This window comes from Leptonychotes weddellii, chromosome 6 (assembly GCF_054177405.1).
Source record: "Leptonychotes weddellii isolate Sample4059 chromosome 6, ASM5417740v2, whole genome shotgun sequence".
Classification (NCBI taxonomy): Eukaryota; Metazoa; Chordata; class Mammalia; order Carnivora; family Phocidae; genus Leptonychotes; species Leptonychotes weddellii.
This window is the reverse complement of record NC_138374.1, coordinates 119,589,891-119,608,702: the sequence shown is the minus strand read 5'-3', so window position 1 is coordinate 119,608,702 and position 18,812 is coordinate 119,589,891. Positions and strand designations below refer to the sequence as shown.

The following is an 18,812-nucleotide window of genomic DNA, read 5'->3' as shown; positions in this document are numbered from 1 at the left end:
CTGTCAAATAAATAAGTAAAATCTTAAAAAAAAGGGGGGGGGACAAGAAATCACAAGTGTTGGCAAGGATGTGGAGAAAAGAGAACACTTGTGCACTGTTGGGGGAATGTGAACTGGTGCAGTGACTATGGAAATCAGTATGGATGTTCCTCAAAAAAACTAAAAAATGAGCTGCCATATGATTCAGTATATTTATCTGAAGAAAACAAAAACATTACCTTGAAAATGTATCTGCACCCCCATGTTCATTGCAGCATTATTTACAGTAGCCAAGATATGGAAACAACCTAAGTGTCCATCAACAGATAAATGGATAAAGAAAATATGGTATATATTTATAATGGAATATTTTTCCGCCATAAAGAAATGAAATATTGCCATTTGCAACAACATGGATGGACCATGAAGGCATTATGCTAAGTGAAATAAGTCAGATAGAGAAAGACAAATATCATATGATCTCACTTATATGTGGAATCTAAACAAAACCAAACCAAACAAAAGAAAGAGAGCAGGTTGGTAATTACCAGAGTTCAGGGGTGGGATTGTGAAATGGGTGAAGGGAGTCTAAAGTTACAAACTTGCAGTTATAAAATAAGTAAGTCATGGGGCATCTGACTGGCTCAGTTGGAAAAGCTTGTGACTCTTATCTCTGTCTGGGTCATGAGTTTGATCCCCATGTTGGGTATAGAGATTACTTAAAAATAAATAAATAAAAACTAAAATAAATAAGTCATCAGGATGTAATATACAGCATGGCAACTATAGTTAATACTGTATTACATATTTGAAAGTTGCTAAGAGAATAAATCTTAAAAGTTCTCATCACAAGAAAAAAATCTATATGTATGGTGACAGATGTTAATTACATTTACTGTGGTGATCATTTCACAATATATACAAATATTGAATCATTATGTCTTATACCTGAAACTAATATAATGTTGAATGTCAATCATACCTCAATTTTAAAAAAAAGGGGGCTAGACCTAAGTGTGTAGGGGGTTGAGAAAGGGGGATGGGAGAGTAGATGAAGAAGGTAGAGACTTTCCAAAAAGGTTCTCACAGGAGAAAAGCTAAGAATTTGGTAATGATTTTCTACCAAAGACAAAGCAATAGGGAGTTATTGATCATTGGCAAAGAAAGTTTCTGGAGGGTCTGATGTTTATTCATTAACTTATTCCTCAGTCATTTATTGGCTACTCAGTATGTGTAAGGAATTATGTTGGATGTGGAGGTTTCTCCAGGGAAAAAGTATTAAGCCACTAACTTTAGAGAGTGGGCTGTATAGAGAGAGAGGAGAAAGATATGCTACAAAGAAGTACAATAACAACGAAGTGCTATCACCATAGAAATGTTTATAGCGTGTAGTAAACAGACCAAGGAAACGGGCAGGGAATTGAGGGGAGAGGATGTGGGTGTCAAAATCTTTACAGTGTTGGCGCCCAGGTTAAACTTCTGTGTTTTATTAGATCGATCTGTTCTCTGAGGTTAGACACATATTTTGAAGCAGCTAGTGCAGATTGTGAGAACATTAAATAAAATAATCGTTTTTATGAGCAGCTACCGTTGTTATCAAGTGGCTCTTCTGTGCCAGGCGGTATAGATATCGTGTTAATCCTCACAATAACCTTATGAAGTAGAGAGTCTTATTCCCATTTTACAGGGGAGGACATTTAGGAGGGCTGGAAAAATCATCTAAGTTAGCACAGTGACGGAATCAAAAACAAACTTGATTGCCATGTTTTCTATTTTGCCTTGCTGCCTGTGTATTAGAAAACACATATATTAACAGTTGCCTTGCTCTGAAGTGTGCCCTACCGAATGTGTTGATGATTTAATAGTTAACTTCCAATTGTTTTATGGAAAGAAACCACTTTCCTCGATGAAGACAAAAGTTGACAATCTCTGATTTAAGTGGCTCTGCTTTCCACGAGATCCACATAGTCTTTTGTGATGGCCAAGGCCAGCTTTCACTGAAAATCCCCAAATTGAAATACAGTTATCAGAGAATGTGGTGTTTTGACTCAGCACAGAAACCAAAAACATTGTGTTTAGTACCTACTAGAATACACCAATCTGATCAACATGATTTTTGATATTTAGATGTTCTTTTACTATATCTGCCTATGTCACTAGGAGATGGCTTCTATTGGTGTCTTTTAGGTAGAAGGGCTGTGGGTAAGTCAGGGCAGCTGCTCAGGCTTCAGTGTGCTTTCTGGTAGGCTTGGGATCTTGTGAATCTCTAGTCTGAACTAGGGCTGACATTCTGCGTTTCTCAGTGTCGTCACTTCCTGGCGATGCTCAGGCTCTGATTCGTAGACCACACTTTGTATAGCAGGGGCATAGAGTGAATGCACATCTTCCATCTGATTCAAAATGCCTTCATCCCATAATGCTACATGACTTAACCCATTTATTAAAAAATAATTATTCAGTGCCTGCAATGGACAGATGCCATGCATGACACAGAAGATACATATACATATGAAAAAGTGCAATCTCTGTGTATTCTAAATGTGCACTTCTGTAGTGGGAGTAGTGCAGAAAGAGGGGGTCTATTGTTCTTTTTATTCTTGATTGCATTTTTTTTTAATTTAAAATAAAAAAAGTTAATTTTGAGAGTAACTTACGTTGTAGTAGAACAGAGAAGCAACACATTACATGTTAAGGCAATAGTATTACTATGACAGCATATGGGGGAGGTCATAAAAAGTCACTCTGGGATTTTTAACTTTATCTGAAAACAAATAGAGATACATTAAAGGTTATTTTGGGGGGGAAGGGGAGACATGAATATATTTGGTTTTAAAGTGATAGTTTAGGATTCAGACTGATTAGCAGGTATTAAGTCTGAAGGCAGGTAGCGCAGTTAGAAGGCTGTTTCTATGAACTGGGAAAGTTGAAATTTTAAGAAGGGCTGGATTTTAAGAATCAGCTAGTAATAGGTTATATGCAAAGAATGAAGAAAAGAGAAAGTCAGGGATGACTCTTAGTTTTCTGGTATGGGCAGTTGAATGGGTGGTCATCCTATTCATTGAATAGAGAAGAAAAGAGGAGGAGATTTGGGAATCTGAAGTGAGGATGGGGCCTCTAAGTTAAAGTGTCCAGTGGGTTGTTGGAGATAGTGTTGTAGGACTTAGGAGAGGTGCCTGGGCTGGAAATATAGGCTATAATGATGATTGAAGCTATGACACTGGTTAAGCTCATCTAAGGAAAATATATATTGTTGAAGCTTTTAGCCAGAGAGCACACCTATGGGCTTCAGTGAGTCTTGAACTTTCACAATTTGTATGAAAAAATTAACTTAAAATTTTTTATTTAATTATTATTTTTTTAATTTCACTATAGTTAACATACAGTGTTATATTAGTTGCAGGTGTACAATACATTGATTCAGGAATTCTATTCATTACTCAGTGCTCATCATTATAAGTGTACTCCTTAATCCCCATCACCTATTTTACCCATCCCTCTACCCACCTCCCCTCTGGTAACCACCAATTTGTTCTCTATAGATAAGGGTCTGTTTCTTGGTTGACTCTCTCTTAAAAAAATTAACTTCTATGTGCATTTTTCTGGGGACAGTGATCCTGAGGTTTTATGAAATTTTACCCTGAAAAGTTGAAGAACCATTAGAGTGGAGTATAAAGAGAGATCAGGATGGAACCAGAGACACTAACAAAAAGCTATGTGAAAGAGAAGAATAGAAATCTCAGAACAAAATCCTGGGGGAATGTCAACACGAGGGAAACCTCATCAGATGTTCCTAGGCCCTGAATCTTCAACTGCTTATTTATTTTGCCACATTTTTCCTGGTGTAGAGTCTAGGAAAAGAAAGGCTTGGCATCTGGAAGACTGGGCCACAGACACTGATAAGGTTTGGGGGTAGAAATAACAAATTAAAGGGGAGAGGACTAATGAGCGTTTAGTTGGACTTCAGGCCTAAGGGTTTTCAGAGACACGATTCTTAGACTTTTCTGAAACCTAGAAATGTCCAATTACACCATCAGTAAAGAAAATTAATAAATATAATCCCTTTAGGATAGAGAATTCTTGTCCATGGAACATGTAATTGCTTTTTATTCATCAGGCTATATGGGATAAAATGAAAGCAGAGTCCAGCATTGGCTTCACCTGGTAAAATTAAGATAAAGGATCAAATGTCTTTTCAAGTACAAATAGAATATTCATTTTTAATTCATGTTCTTTGCAAATACGTTATATTTTGAAAGGTTTTCACACCAATTGGACTAAGAACAATTCAATCTTGATCCTGTATCTGTCTGTTTTTTTTTTTTTAATTAACACTTAACACTAGCGACACTTTAACATTTTCCCCACAACTGAATTTGCTACTTATCTTTATAGATTTAGGGCAGAAACTCAGGAACTTTGTTACAGAGTGCTAAAAAATAGATGATACCAGTAATCAGGAAAGAGAAGGCATGAGGCTCTCTACCACCAATATTCTGACTGGAGTATTTACTCATTGGTCAAATACTGTATTTCTACTTTCATCAATCATCTTTGTGTTGGTAACTGTATTAGTTTTCTACTGCTGTATAACAAATTAGCCCCAAACCCAGTGTTTTAAAGGAAGCAGTTATCTCATGGTTTCCTTGTGTCAGGAGTGGCTTAGCTGGGTGATTCTGGCTTGAGGTTTCTTGTGAGGTAGCAGTTTAGATGGGGGTTGGGGCTGCAGTCATATGACAGCTTCATGTGACCTAAAGATCTGATTCCAAGATGGCTGATTTGCATGGCTGTTGGCAGGAGGCCTTAGTTTCTTGTGATGTGAATTTCTCTGTAGGATTTCTTGAGTGTCTTCATGGCACAACAGCGAGCTTCCTCCAAATTGAGGGATCAAGGAAAGCAAGACGGAAGTCTTAATGTCTCTTATGACCTAGCTTGGAGGTTACACTGTCATTTCTGCAACATCCTATTAGTTACCAATGTCTGTTTTATGCAGTGTGGGAGACTATATCAGCCTATGAATACCAAGAAGCAGAGCTTGTTGGGGCCCCTTATGGAGGCTGGCTATCAGAGTAATGAATACTATTGTTTTTTAACAAGTGTTCTCCTGGAGATTATAAATTACGTTAAAATAATCATCACTACTGCTACCACCACTGAGCATGCTGCTTTATCCCCCCCCCCAGTTTTATTGAGATATAATTGCCATATAACATTGTATAATTTTAAGGCATACAACATAATGATATGATATATGCATATATTGTGAAATGATTACCACATTAAATTTACTTAACATTCATCACCCTAGCATGCTGCTTTAGAGATATGTCAAAGATCTACTCAATCACTAATACAACTGAGACACAGTTAGGTCTTGGAATAAAGCTATTGTCAATAACAACACTTTAGCCATGAAGAGCAATAATATCTATGCATTTTTACTTCAATTTTTAACATAGTGACCTCTACACTGGGAGCCTTAGGTCTCATTGTGAGTCAGCTTTAATGGATGGTAGGACCAGGTAAAGTGGGTTCAGCAGAATAGTTAATGGATATATTTTCAGTAGATTGAATTTGGCAAGGTATCAGTTGCTTTTAGTCAAGAATTTCTCCCCATGAGGATTAAGTCTTTGTTTCATGGAAAATAATTACTCCATCTCTTCCTAATCCATACAGCCTCTAAAGGCTAGTCTGTGAAAAGTATTTATGTACACAGAGTTTCATGACGCTTTAAAAAGTCTTCCATTTCCCTTCCTGCTTTTTGAGGGCTTCCAAAAATGCCATTCCTTATTCAAACATAACTAAATTCTTTTTTTTTTTTTAAAGATTTTTCATTTATTTATTTGAGAGAGCAAGAATGAGAGAGAGTACATGAGAGGGGGGAGGGTCAGAGGGAGAAGCAGGCTCCCTGCTGAGCAGGGAGCCCGATGCGGGACTCGATCCCGGGACTCCAGGACCATGACCTGAGCCGAAGGCAGCCGCCCAACCAACTGAGCCACCCAGGCGCCCCAAACATAACTAAATTCTAAGGCAAGTTGTGCCAAATTGTAAACTTAGATTTGATGTAGGTTGTGAACTTAACAAGATGCTTTTTGAATGTCCCAAGAACGGTTAATAAAGACATGAAGTACATAAGGGAAACTCAAAATAGAATGTGGTCTAGGTCAGTGTTAGACCTCATTCTAGACTCTCTGTCTAGCAGCTACTTCCTGCAGCTCTCTTGGGCCACATTCTGTAAACATGGGAGTCACTGCCACAAACTGGGAATGTATGATATTTCCAACAGGGTGGATTCCATCCTTCTGGATACAGAGAAAGGAGTTAATTAACCTGAGAGTAGAGGGAGATGTTTTCTGAGGTTATTGCTAGCCTTTATGTTACTGAAGATGAAGGATTACTCTTTTGAAATTTAGAAAGAAATTTGGGTTATGGTCTTATTGTAGCTTTTTGTTCTGTCAGAAGACTTAAGTGCTAGTTATATTTGAGAACAGTTTGATTTTACCACCTGAGGAATAAGTCAAGAAGAAGGGACATTTAAAATGGGCTATCTAGGGGGGATAGCAGGCTTAACTAAATCACTAACTCTCCAGTGACTCTGCTTGTATTGATTCTGAAAAGCAGAACTGCAACTAAATTTGCTTTAACTTCAAATTATTATACAGAAATTCATACCTGTTTTTATCCCTTTACTGGTAAAATAATGCAAACATGCCTCTTAAATTCTAATGGGAAACTGATTCCCTCTTTGAAGAATTTATTGCCCATTTTGTGGGTAGGATATTTGTACGATTCTCAGAAAACATTACCTTAGTGATTCTTAGAGCATACTGATAAAGTAGAGAAGTGGCAAGCAGGAGCTCTCCCATCTGTACCTGCAGGTAATTTAATCAAGTCACATATACTAATAGATAAGGAACTGCATGAGTTAAATATTCATTGAATGAGTGGATAAGAGTTTTAAGAAAACTGTTGTCTAAAAAAGGCAAATAAGATATGCACAAAAATACTTCTAAATGCTAAAAGATCATTATACAACTTTGTGATAATTCCCCAAAAGAAATACTTTCTTTCAGTTGGAGAAATCTGGGAGTAATTCAGACAGCTTGGGCATGTGGAACCTTTCTCTAGCAATATTCCATAGCTAAAAACATTTATACATCCCTGCCCTTTTGAGCCCAGGATATTCCCCAAGGTTGGATAAAATCAGTAAGGTGAAATGAGAGACCTGTAGTTTCCAGAGCGCTAGTGAGGACATCACCAAAACGGTCAAGATCCACCGTGGGTAGAGAGGTACAGGATGTGAGAGGAGGTGGTGGATAGGGAATGAAGAGGACACAAGTTCAGTTCTCAGCCATGCCTCATTGGTCAAATGGGTCTAATGAAGGTGATGTATGTGAAAGTACCTGGCATGATGCTGGTCAGGTTGCCGTGCTTAATGATGGAATAGTGCCTACATTAATAAATCGGCTCTGACTCAATGTTGGGAATCTGGAAAGAATGGAATAATAAGGAAAGACCAAAGGAACAAATACCATTAAGAGTGTGAACAAGGTTCACAGAAGTGAGCTAGTGGAAAGGATCAATAGAAGCTGTGGTCCTTTCAGACTTTTTCTTTTACACATTAGACCTCTCGTAACCTAGCTCCTCTTTTTCACGAATGCTTTTTATGCTCTCCATAATTCTTCTTGTACATAAATCTGATGCCTGGCCATGATGCACACTCGCTGTTAGAAGACTGCTCTCCAGCAAGTCGTGACACATTTGCTTTCCCCGTTTGAACTATCCGCATACAGAAAGTATCGTTTTTCTCCAAATCTCTTTATGCCAGTTGCACCTGAAATTATGTCGGTTATTTAAATATAACATAAACTGATGAAATGTAAATGCAAAAAGATGGGAACATTATTTCCATGAAAATTTAAGTTGAATGATGTGTAGAGATGCAATAAAATGTAACTGCTAAAAAGGATGGCTCTCCAAGTAGATGTGGGTGAGAGAAACATAAAAGATTGAAAAAAATACTGAAACATTCTGCACTTGGGTTTGTTTGGTTGGTTTGGTTTGTTTTGTGTGAGGCAGAATCATGGCGAGCATACAACATACACTCAGACGTGACTGAGTGGAAATCTGCTTCACCCACTAGGCAGCTGGGTGACTCTCAATGCCTGTTTCCTCATCTGTAGAATAGGGATAATAAATAGCCCCAATTTCAATCAGTGTGGCTGCAGTGGTGAGGTCTGGGAAGAGCCCAAATACAAGGCAGATTCCAGTCATCTCCCTGTGGAGTTCCAGACATTGTTTCCTCCACCAGGCACAACGATGCATGGCCAACACTCAAAAGTATGGCCAACCAAGGAAGCTCACCTGAGCTGCTTTGCTGTCTGCAGCTTTGATTGGGGTTTCATGACAAAGGTGTGGTTGATTAAGTAACTGGCCGCACAGTTGAACTCAAGTCTCCCAGCCCCTCTCTGCTACTCGGAGTTTGGGCTACTATCTCCTGGCTCAAAGCCCCAACCCTCTTATCACATAGGTGGTCTTTGTGACATGGCCAGCCCCTGTTCTGAGTCATTTCCTTAGCAGAAACTATTCTGGGGTGCACCATGAATCCTCTCATTACCATAAACTATGAGGGCTCCCCAAAAATAATAAGGACACTCTTCTCACTTGTTATAGTCCAAGGATTTGGAGGCTATTTCCCAGGCACCACGGACAAAGGCTGGCTGAATGCACTATTGTACAGTGGCTTAAAGAGTTAATGTCTGAAAAGCACTTAGAACAGTGCAGACACATAGGAAACACTGTATCAATGTTTGCTAAGGAAGTAATACATTCTCACTGAACTTTGAAGATGCCAAACCAAAATTCATCTATTTACTGAATATTGATATCTTTTATTTATTTATTTATTTATAAAATTTTATTTTATTATGTTAGTCACCATACAATACATCATTAGTTTTTGATGTAGTGATCCATGATTCATTGTTTTCGTATAACACCCAATTCTCCATGCAGTACGTGCCCTTCTTAATACCCATCACTGGGCTAACCCATCCCCCCACCCCACCCCCCCTCTAAAACCCTCAGTTTGTTTCTCGGAGTCCATAGTCTCTCATGGTTCGTCTCTCCCTCCGATTTCCCCCCCTTCATTTTTCTCTTCCTTCTCCTAATGTCATCCATGCTATTCCTTATGTTCCACAAATAAGTGAAACCATATGATAATTGACTTTCTCTGCTTGACTTATTTCACTTAGCATAATCTTCTCCAGTCCCATCCATGTTGATGTAAAAGTTGAGTAGTCATCCTTTCTGATGGCTGAGTAATATTCCATTGTATATATGGACCACATCTTCTTTATCCATTCGTCTGTTGAAGGGCATCTCAGCTCTTTCCACAGTTTGGCTATTGCAGACATTGCTGCTATGAACATTGGGGTGCATATGGCCCTTCTTTTCACTACATCTGTGTCTTTGGGGTAAATACCCAGTAGTGCAATTGCTGGGTCATAGGGTAGATTTATTGATATCTTTTAGAAATAACTCTTGGGTATAATAGCATCAGACAAAAGGACTTTTGTTGTATTCTTTGTGTTGTTTTTCTTTTAGGTCCTTTTTTAAAATCTAGAAAGCATAATGAGCTATAATTTTATGCCAATAAACTATGTTGGAAACTATGTGGAGTGAAACCTACAGCAACAGATAGGCTGCCAGGAGATTGGGATTTTAGTCCTAGCTTTGTTTTTGATTAATTGTTTGACTTTAGGAAATTCCTAACCTCCTTGAACCTCAGTTTTCTTTATCGGCATTGGTCTTCTACTTGCTTAGGGATCATTTGGCACCAAAATCTTTCTTTCATGAAGGATACATTTTTTTTCCTTATCTCTACACTCCTTCTCCCTTCGGCCTCCTGTCCACCAGGTTTTTCTAATTTGAATATTTTTTTTTTAAAGTAATGAGTTTCATTTAGATCATTTCCCACAAAACGTTGTCTTGTGGGAAAGTCAATATTCTATTCATTTGATGTTATTACTCATATTATTGTTAGTATAACGATTATTCAGGTCACTGATGTCTGCAAGTAATAGGAATCACAGCATCATTATGATAATGGTAAATGTTAAATGAGATAGTGAAAATGCCATGTGCTGGTAAAATTTGATGGCTAGAACATGTTTTTATCCTGTTTTCACTGTTGTTTTTTTTTTAATCATTTGTCTAAATATTTTTTACTCAATGCTGACTTAATATAAATTTATAACTAGCATTTATTGATAGTAAGATACATGTAAGACTCTATTCCCAAGATAGATTAAGACAGAAACCTAATATCTATAACTAGATCTACATTTATATCTGTATCTATCATCTATTTAGCTATCAACAGCTAGCTAGTTATAAACAACTATATATAGAAAGACCAATAGGATGAACAAAGTATGAAAAAATCATATAAAACTCATTGATGATAATAAAGAAAAGATGTTACTTGAGTGAAAGACATTTTTATGTTCTTCATTTTTAAAATTTTTTATTTAAATTCAATGTAGTTAACATATAGTGTATTATTAGTTTCAGGGGTAGAATTTAGTAATTCATCAGTTACATATAACATCCAGTGCTCATTCCATCAAGTGCCCTCCTTAATGCCCATCACCCAGTTACTCCATCCACCTACCCACCTCCCCTTCAGCAACCCTCAGTTTGTTCCCTATAGTTGAGGCTCTTATGGTCTGCCTCCCTCTCTGTTTTTATTTTTCCTTCAGAAAGAACATAACATTAAAAATATTCGTGGGATGCGTGGGTGGCTCTGTTGGTTGAATGTCGAACTCTTGATTTCAGCTTGGGTATGATCTCAGGGTCCTGGGATCGAGCCCTGCATTACACTCTGTGAGAAACGGGGAGTCTGCTTGAGGATTCTCTCTCTCCCTCTGCCCCTGCCCCCCCAAAAAACATGTCTCAAGGTAGCCCTTAACCAAAGGCAAACACTGCACTTTTGATATCACACAGAAAGAATTTGACTTATATTTTCTAAGTAGTTCATAGTACATTGGCTGTTTTATTACATAGTTAATAGTTTTTTAAAAGAACGATGTAAAATAGATATAGTTTGAAATAATTATAAAAAGCCAAACTATCAGCAGATCTTAACAAGACTCTAATGCTGAATGAGGAAGCAGAAATACAAAAAAATGGATATAGAACTTAATTTTTGCATAGAATGTAGCAGATGTTCATAGTATGACTGTGGCATTAAGGAGAAGTTAAATTATGTTTACGGTCTTTGTAGAAAACACATTTTTGGCAAGGTATCTGTAAAAAATGATTTGAAAAACCCTTTGTTTAAAATTTTTGTTTTATTGGTAAACTCCTTTTATCTGGAAAATTAATTTATACAAAGCATCTCATTCTCTAACAGTGCCAGGCCATGGAAGGGAGATGTACCTATCACGTGAAGGAAAAAACGCTATGATCAGGAAACTGGGGCCACTTATGCAACTTTGTTGTATTGGATCCAGCTTCTAAATTTCCCTGAATCCAGCTTTTCTTAGATGTAAAATAGAGATGGCGAAGTCTGCTTCCCAGGATTATTGTGAAATCAAATGAGACCCAATATATGAAATCATCTAGTACTCACTTACAAAACAGGAGCCTGTAATAAAGGTTCTTTAAAAATAATTTACTGTTGTTATTTGAAGTCTAAAAGCCTCAGAACCATTTAATTTTCCTAAACCGTTATGGGCTGGTGATCCAACAGGTTTTGAGTTTTTAGAAAAAAGCAAACTACTGGTAACAGGGCCAAATGCTGAAGGAGGGAGGAAGGAGGATTTAGCAATTGTTGGTGATTTTTAAGAGGGCAATTTCATGAGTGGTGAGGATAGAGGCCAGATTGCAGGGATGTGAGTATCAACAAGGAGTTCGATTCAAGCAGCTGGGCAGAGAAGGAGAAGAAAGGGAAATAGGGTAGAAGCCTGAAGGGTTTAGGCAAGGGATTTTTTCTTTTTTTCCAGATTGGGAGGAGATGACATCCTTAAATTTCTTGAAGGTCAGCAAGAATAAAGAGGAAGACAGTGGAAAGAGTATAGATAGAAGAATCAGGTCTGTTTTCAGATCTGGCTTACTCACTAATTCAGTGTTACCTTGGGCACCATCCTTAGCCCCTCCGAGTCCCTGTGATATGGAGGTGCTAATACTATCCTTATCTCCTCCATGACTTTTGGGTGAAGATCATTTGTAGTAAAGCCAGTAAAAACACCTTGAAAGCTATAGGGCATGTTATCATACAAAATAAGTATAAATCTTTTCAGAAGATGGCCTCTCTATGTCCAAGGTGCTTACCTTTATGGCGGGTGCTATGAAAATGTTCTTTGGCTGCTTGTAAAGGGCACTCTTGGAGAAGTGTTTATTGAACTGAATTGCACTAACATGGCAAATACACTTTTAGATTACAAGGCAAATCACTCCTCCCCGTTTGTAAGCTAAGAGCCCTTCCCCAGTTCTCTGGACATTCTGCCTTGGTTCTTGTTTTCATTACTTACCAACTGCTGTGCGGCCTGTCAGTTCTGTGTTCTTCATCTCACACACTTTAACCATATCTCTCAGCAATTTTCTGTCTGGAAAAATTGCCTGCTCTTTGTTTTCGTCGAGGTAAAACGGTAACCACTTAAGGCCCATTTACACAAGGAGAAAAAAAGACTGTTTAGAAACCTGGTGTCAAATATGGCTTTTTCAAACCATGTTGTGTTTTCAACACTGTAATATCAACAGAGTCAAAAGTTGATTTTTTTTTTTTTTTTTGAGTACACAGACTGTGAAAGATCTTCTGGGGTCTGAGCTTTAAATATAACCCCTTAAATTCTGATTGAGTTTGTTTTTCAGCTCTTGAATTTATTTTTGGCACAGTATATACTATGTGGGGCCAAGGAAAAAAGACATTTTCCAAGAACTGTAGATCCCCAACAAGAATCTAAGCACCTCAGAAGGAAAAACTTCACAAAGATTTTTACCAGTTTATTCTCTGATTTAAAGATTTATTCCTCAACCAGCATCATTCTACACCTGGGGAGATAAAGATGAGCAAGGCATTATGCTGTTCTTCTTTTTTCTTTATTTTTTAAAAGATTTTATTTTTTATTTGGGAGAGAGAGAGAGAGAACATATGAGAGAGAGTATAGAGTGGGGAGGGGCAGAAGGAGAGGAAGAAGCAGGCTTCCCACGGAGCAGGGAGCCTGATTCAGGGCTGGATCCCAGAACCCGGAGATCGTGACCTGAGCCGAAGGCAGATGCTTAGCCAACTGAACCACCCAGGCGCCCCGGCATTATATTGTTCTTTTTTTTTTTTTTTTTTAAAGATTTTATTTATTTATTGGAGAGAGAGAATGAGATAGAGAGAGCATGAGAGGGGGGAGGGTCAAAGGGAGAAGCAGACTCCCCGCCGAGCAGGAAGCCCGATGCGGGACTCGATCCCGGGACTCCAGGATCATGACCTGAGCCGAAGGCAGTCGCTTAACCAACTGAGCCACCCAGGCATCCCGCATTATATTGTTCTTAATGAACTTTGGCATATAGGAAAATAATTGCGATTCAGAATGGTGACTGCTAGGACGGAGTTGTCTGTACAATCTAGTGGTCACAGAAACCTTGCAGGGGAGCTGACGTGGTCAGTGGTCAGCTGTGAGAAATAAATGGTGGCATCTCACACACTGCTTGGCAGGTCAGAGGCTTTGGACAAGTTGGCAGCTACTGCTACCAGTATAAGGGAGGGAGCCCAGAAGGGCAGTGTGATCAGAATAACTTTCTATTTTGTCTTGGGGCTTTAATCTTGATTCATCTTTCTTTACAGCTTGATTGGAGTAAAAGTGACATATAATAAACTGCACATATCTAGGTACATTTTGATATATTTATGTGCTTGTCAAATAACCACCACAATCAAGGTAATGAACATGCCCACTCCCCCACACATTTCCTTGTGTCCCTTTGTAAGCCTTCCCTTTTGTCCCTTTTCTCTCCCCTTCTCAAGGAACCACAGATCTGCTTTCTGTCACTGTGGATTAGTTTGCACTTTCTAGAATTTCACATAGAGAGAATCATATACTATGCAATCTTTTTGTCTGGCTTCTTTCACTCACCATAATTATTTTGATATTCACCCATGTCGTTATGCGTATCAATATTTCATTTCTTTACTTTCTTTTTCCTTTTTTAGCTCAGTAGTGTTTCACTGTATGGATATGCCACACTTTTGTTTTTCCATTTATCTGTTGACAGACATTTGGGTTGTTTCCAGTTTTTGGCTACTGAATCTGAAGTTGTGAATATTCTTATACAAGCTTTTATAAGGGCATATACTTTCATTTCTCTTGGGTAAATATCTGGAAGTGGATTGACAAGATCAAAAGGTATATATAGGCTTAAGTTTTTTTTAAGATTTTGTTTATTTATTTATTTATTTGACAGACAGAAAGAAAGAGAGCACAAGTAGGCAGAGCGGCAGGCAGAGGGAGGAGAAGCAGGCCTCCTGCTGAGTGGAGAGCCTGGACTCGGAGCCTGATCCCAGGACTCTGGGATCATGTCCTGAACTGAAGGAAGACGCTTAACCACTTAATTTTTAAAGAAACTACAACATTGTTTTCCAAAGTGGTTGTACCTTTTTATATTCCCACTAGTATTACATGAGACTTTTAGCTCCTCTGTATCCTTGCCAACATTTGTTATAGTTTGTCTTTTTAAAAAATTTCAGCTATTCTAGGGCACCTGGGTGGCTCAGATAAGGTTAAGCGTCTGCCTTCAGCTCAGGTCATGATCCTAGGGTCCTGGGATCGAGCCCCGCATCGGGCTCCTGGCTCTGCGGGGAGCCTGTTTCTCCATCTCCCTCTGCCTCTCCCCCTGCTCATGCTGTCTCTCTCTCTCTGTATCTCTGTGTCTCAAATGAATAAATAAAATCTTTAAAAAAAAATAAAAATTTCAGCTATTCCAAAAGATGTATAGTGGTATCGCATTGTGGTTCTATTTTGCATTTTCCTAACAACTAGTGATATTGAACATCTTTTCATGTACTAATAGCCATTCATATATCTTCTTTGTTGATGTGTCTGTTCAGATCTTTTGCCCATTAAAAAAAATAGGCTATTTTTTATTATTGGGCTTTAAGAGGTCTTTGTATATTCTGGGTATAAGTCTTTTATCAGACCTATGATTTTTTTTCTTTATTTTATTTTATTAAAAAAATTTTTTTTAAATTTTATTTTATTATGTTATGTTAGTCACCATACATTACATCATTAGTTTTTGATGTAGTGTTCCATGATTTCATTGTTTGCGTATAACACCCAGTGCTCCATGCAATATGTGCCCTCCTTAATACCCAACACCGGGCTAACCCATCCCCCCACCCGCCTCCCCTCTAAAACCCTCAGTTTGTTTCTCAGAGCCCATAGTCTCTCATGGCAGACTTATGATTTGCAAATAGTTTTTCCTGGTTTGTGACTTTTCATTGTCTTAACAGTGTCTTTCAAAGAGCAGAAGTTTTTAATTTTGATCAAGTTGAATTTATCAATTTGTTCTTTTTTAAAACAGCTTTACTGATGTATATATGACATACAAAGTTGCACATATTTAATATGTACAATTTGATGAGTTTGGACACATGCAAACATCTGTGATACCATCACCACAGTCCAGGTGATAGACACATTTAACACCTCCTGGAGTCTCTGTGGGTCCTTTTGTTTTACGTTGTTTTGTTTGTGGTAAGAACACTTAACATGAGCTCTATCCTCTTCTCAAATTTTGAAGCTCAAAATGCTGTATTGTTGAGTATAGGCACTGTGTTGTACAGCAGATCTCTGTAACTTATTCATGTAGCATAACTGAAACTTTATACCCATTGAATAATAGCTCCTCATTTCCCCTCTTTCCAGGCCCTGGCAACCACTATTATACTCTCTGCTTCCAAGAGTTTGATTATTTTAGATTCCTCATATAAATGGAACTATGCAGATATCATCTGTGACTGGCTTATTTCAGTTACTCTATGTCCTTCACATTCATCCATGTTGTCACAAATGGCAGGATTTCCTTCCTTCTTAAGGCTGAATAATATACCATTTTATGCATATAATACATTTTCTCTATCCGTTCATCCATCGATGAACATTTAGGTTATTTCCATATCTTGGCTACAGTGAATAATGTTGCAGTGACCATGGGAATGCAGGTATCTCTTCAAGATACTGATTTCAATTATTTTGGATGTATACCCAGAAGTGGATTGCTGGATAAGGAAGTTTTTGACGAATCTTCATACTCTTTTCCATAGCTGCTTCAAGTTTGTTTTTTTTAGGGATTAGGCTTTTTGTATATGTAAAAAAGCTTTGTCTAAGCCAAGATCACAGGAGTTTTCTCTTATATTGTCTTCTAAAAGTTCTATTGGTTTAGGTTTTAAATTTAAGTTTGTGATCCATTTTGAATTAATGCTTATATTTGTTGAGGTATAGATTGAATTATTTTTTTCTTTGGATATCCAATTGTTTTTAGCCCTATTTATTGGAAAAGACCATCCTTTCTCCATGGTAGAAGGTAGAGGAGGGGAGGGACTGTAAAGTATCCTCCAAACTGAGAAGGCACTTTGAGACTGAAAGATGAAGGAGGTAACTTCATACAGTTTACACAGAGTTTTACTCGGGGTAACTTACTGACAGGAAGGATTGGGCAGACGACAATCCAGACCTCTGCAGCTATTCTTCACAAAGTCCAGACCTTGGTCTACAGGTTTTATAGAGCGAAGGGAGGCCCAGGAGGGGCACTGTAGTGAGATCAGAGGGTTTGTATGCACCTAGTTGACAGCTAACATTCAGTTAGATCTCGTGGTGCCCCACCTGTGAATCAGTGGGGGGAAAGACTATGTTATCTCTAACAGATTCATGGGAGGCCAAAGCAAGCCTCTCTACCTTCTAGACGTGGGGGTATTTCTAAGGTATGTATATGAATCTCCAAGGGGCCTGGAACATGTAGCCCCAAGAGAGGTCATCGAGTGGACAAGAACAAGATGGAAGGCCAAGGATGGAGTCGGTATTGTCAGCCTTCCTACCTCCACCCCTGACGTCTTTATGGCCAGTACAATCTTTTACATGCCATTTTTCTGTGATGCCCCTACAGCCAGATATCAGGAAGTGACTTGCATCCTTATGCCACAGCAATAATATAGACAACAGTGTGAGATTAATATACCTGTAAGACAAAATATTTGGAATTATGCTTTCCCAGTGACCTTGTAAAGAGGTGAGCCATCTAGTGAAGGCATTAGCAAAAGAGATCTTCTTTACACGATAAATAACTTTTTGTGTATGGGACACTTAAGTTCAGCATTCTTTAGACCCAGCAGTCAGAGTGATTGTGAATTTCAACTTAAGTGGTGACAGGGAGATGTTACCTGAGGCAACAGGGAGGGACATCACCAATGTGAGGCTAAGGGCAATAAGACAAACATTTTAAAGGCAATAAATATGGTAAATCTTCATTTAGTAACAACCCAGTAGCTGTTTGGACCCCATGAACCACTACCATCCTGGCTTTTCACCATTACTCATTCTTGAGGGATGGGGTAACAACACTCTAGCTACTTCCTGCTGGAAAGTGGCATAGATTAGGATTTGAGGAATGAAACTGCCTTCCATCCAGTTATAGATACTACCTAGTACGAGGTTGAGCCCCCATCCTTCATAGAGCCATTGTTTCAGAACTCTCATGTATAGTCTTAGATAGCATCTCATTTCACATTTTGTAACCAGGTCACTTCAGCTAAACAGTTGTCTCATTTCAGGAGGCAGTCCCACAGGTGGGCTTTCAAAGTCAGGCCTATAGGTAGAAAATTAGCCGGATATGCAAGGAAACCAGAAGAATTCAAGATCCAGCCCAGTTTTATATGTAAACAAGAGACATTCAAGGACAGTTAATCAGAACTCGAATCTAACACCCATAAAAGTGTGTTACTGAAACAGTTTTTTTTTCTCTTTAAAGTCACCCTCATTTCCATCAAAGATAGCCAAACTAAGACTAATCTGTTTGTGAAACAAGTCCAGTTTTAAAAAACTTGGTCTAATTATTTACATAAGTACAGCAAGAAAGTGGCTGGCCATATAGGTTCTTTTAAATCAGCTTTGCTGGAACTTTCCATAAGGAATTTCAGATTAAACATTTAACAGCCTTTTGAGGCTAAGAACCAAGAGAAATACTTGTCATCAGATTTGCCTGCAATACTATACATTTGGGTTACTTCCTTTCTTCTCCAGGTCCCCAAAATATTCTGAGATTCCTGAGCCTGCCAGGAAGTGACCTTCCTTACTCACCTGGTAAGGCCCCTAGGAACCATGTAAGTTAGGCACCAGGCTGATTTTTCAAGGGGCTTCATTAGCTCCACAAAGTCAACCTTAGCTCCTTAAAGCTACCTGGTCATGTCTGAGTCTATGCATGCCTCTCTCAAATATGACATTCTGGTCAAAGCCTTGGTAATATGACCAATGTTTCCAATGGTGTCCTGTTATAGGACCACAGATTCTTACCGAACTTAAGCAAATAACTGTAATTGCCATGAAAATAAGAATACTCCTCTCCTGCTCCATCAGCCCCTCCCCCTCCTCAAATAAATAAATAAATCTTAAAAAAATATAAAAGAAAGAATACTCACTGAGAGTTTCCAAATTTTGGAGACCAGGTAGGGAGAAAAAGATAACTCTTTCCTTAAATCTGGAGGAGTAAACATTAGAGAACTAGGAATGTTTTAAACAAGAGTCAAAAAACTATAATCATTTTCCTCAATTCATTCAGTCTTGTGTTAG

The 18,812-nt window shown here is 38.3% G+C and overlaps 1 protein-coding gene across 1 annotated transcript in view; it reads left to right on the top strand.

Annotated features, from left to right (window-relative positions):
- The window catches only part of CDC73 (cell division cycle 73), a 239,475-nt gene that overhangs the window by 216,462 nt on the left and 4,201 nt on the right, over nt 1–18,812 (top strand). Inside the window, exon 18 of the transcript XR_014146573.1 lies at nt 18,267–18,326. The gene's annotated coding sequence lies outside the window, so the exon portion shown is untranslated. The remainder of the gene's footprint in view (nt 1–18,266; nt 18,327–18,812) is intronic.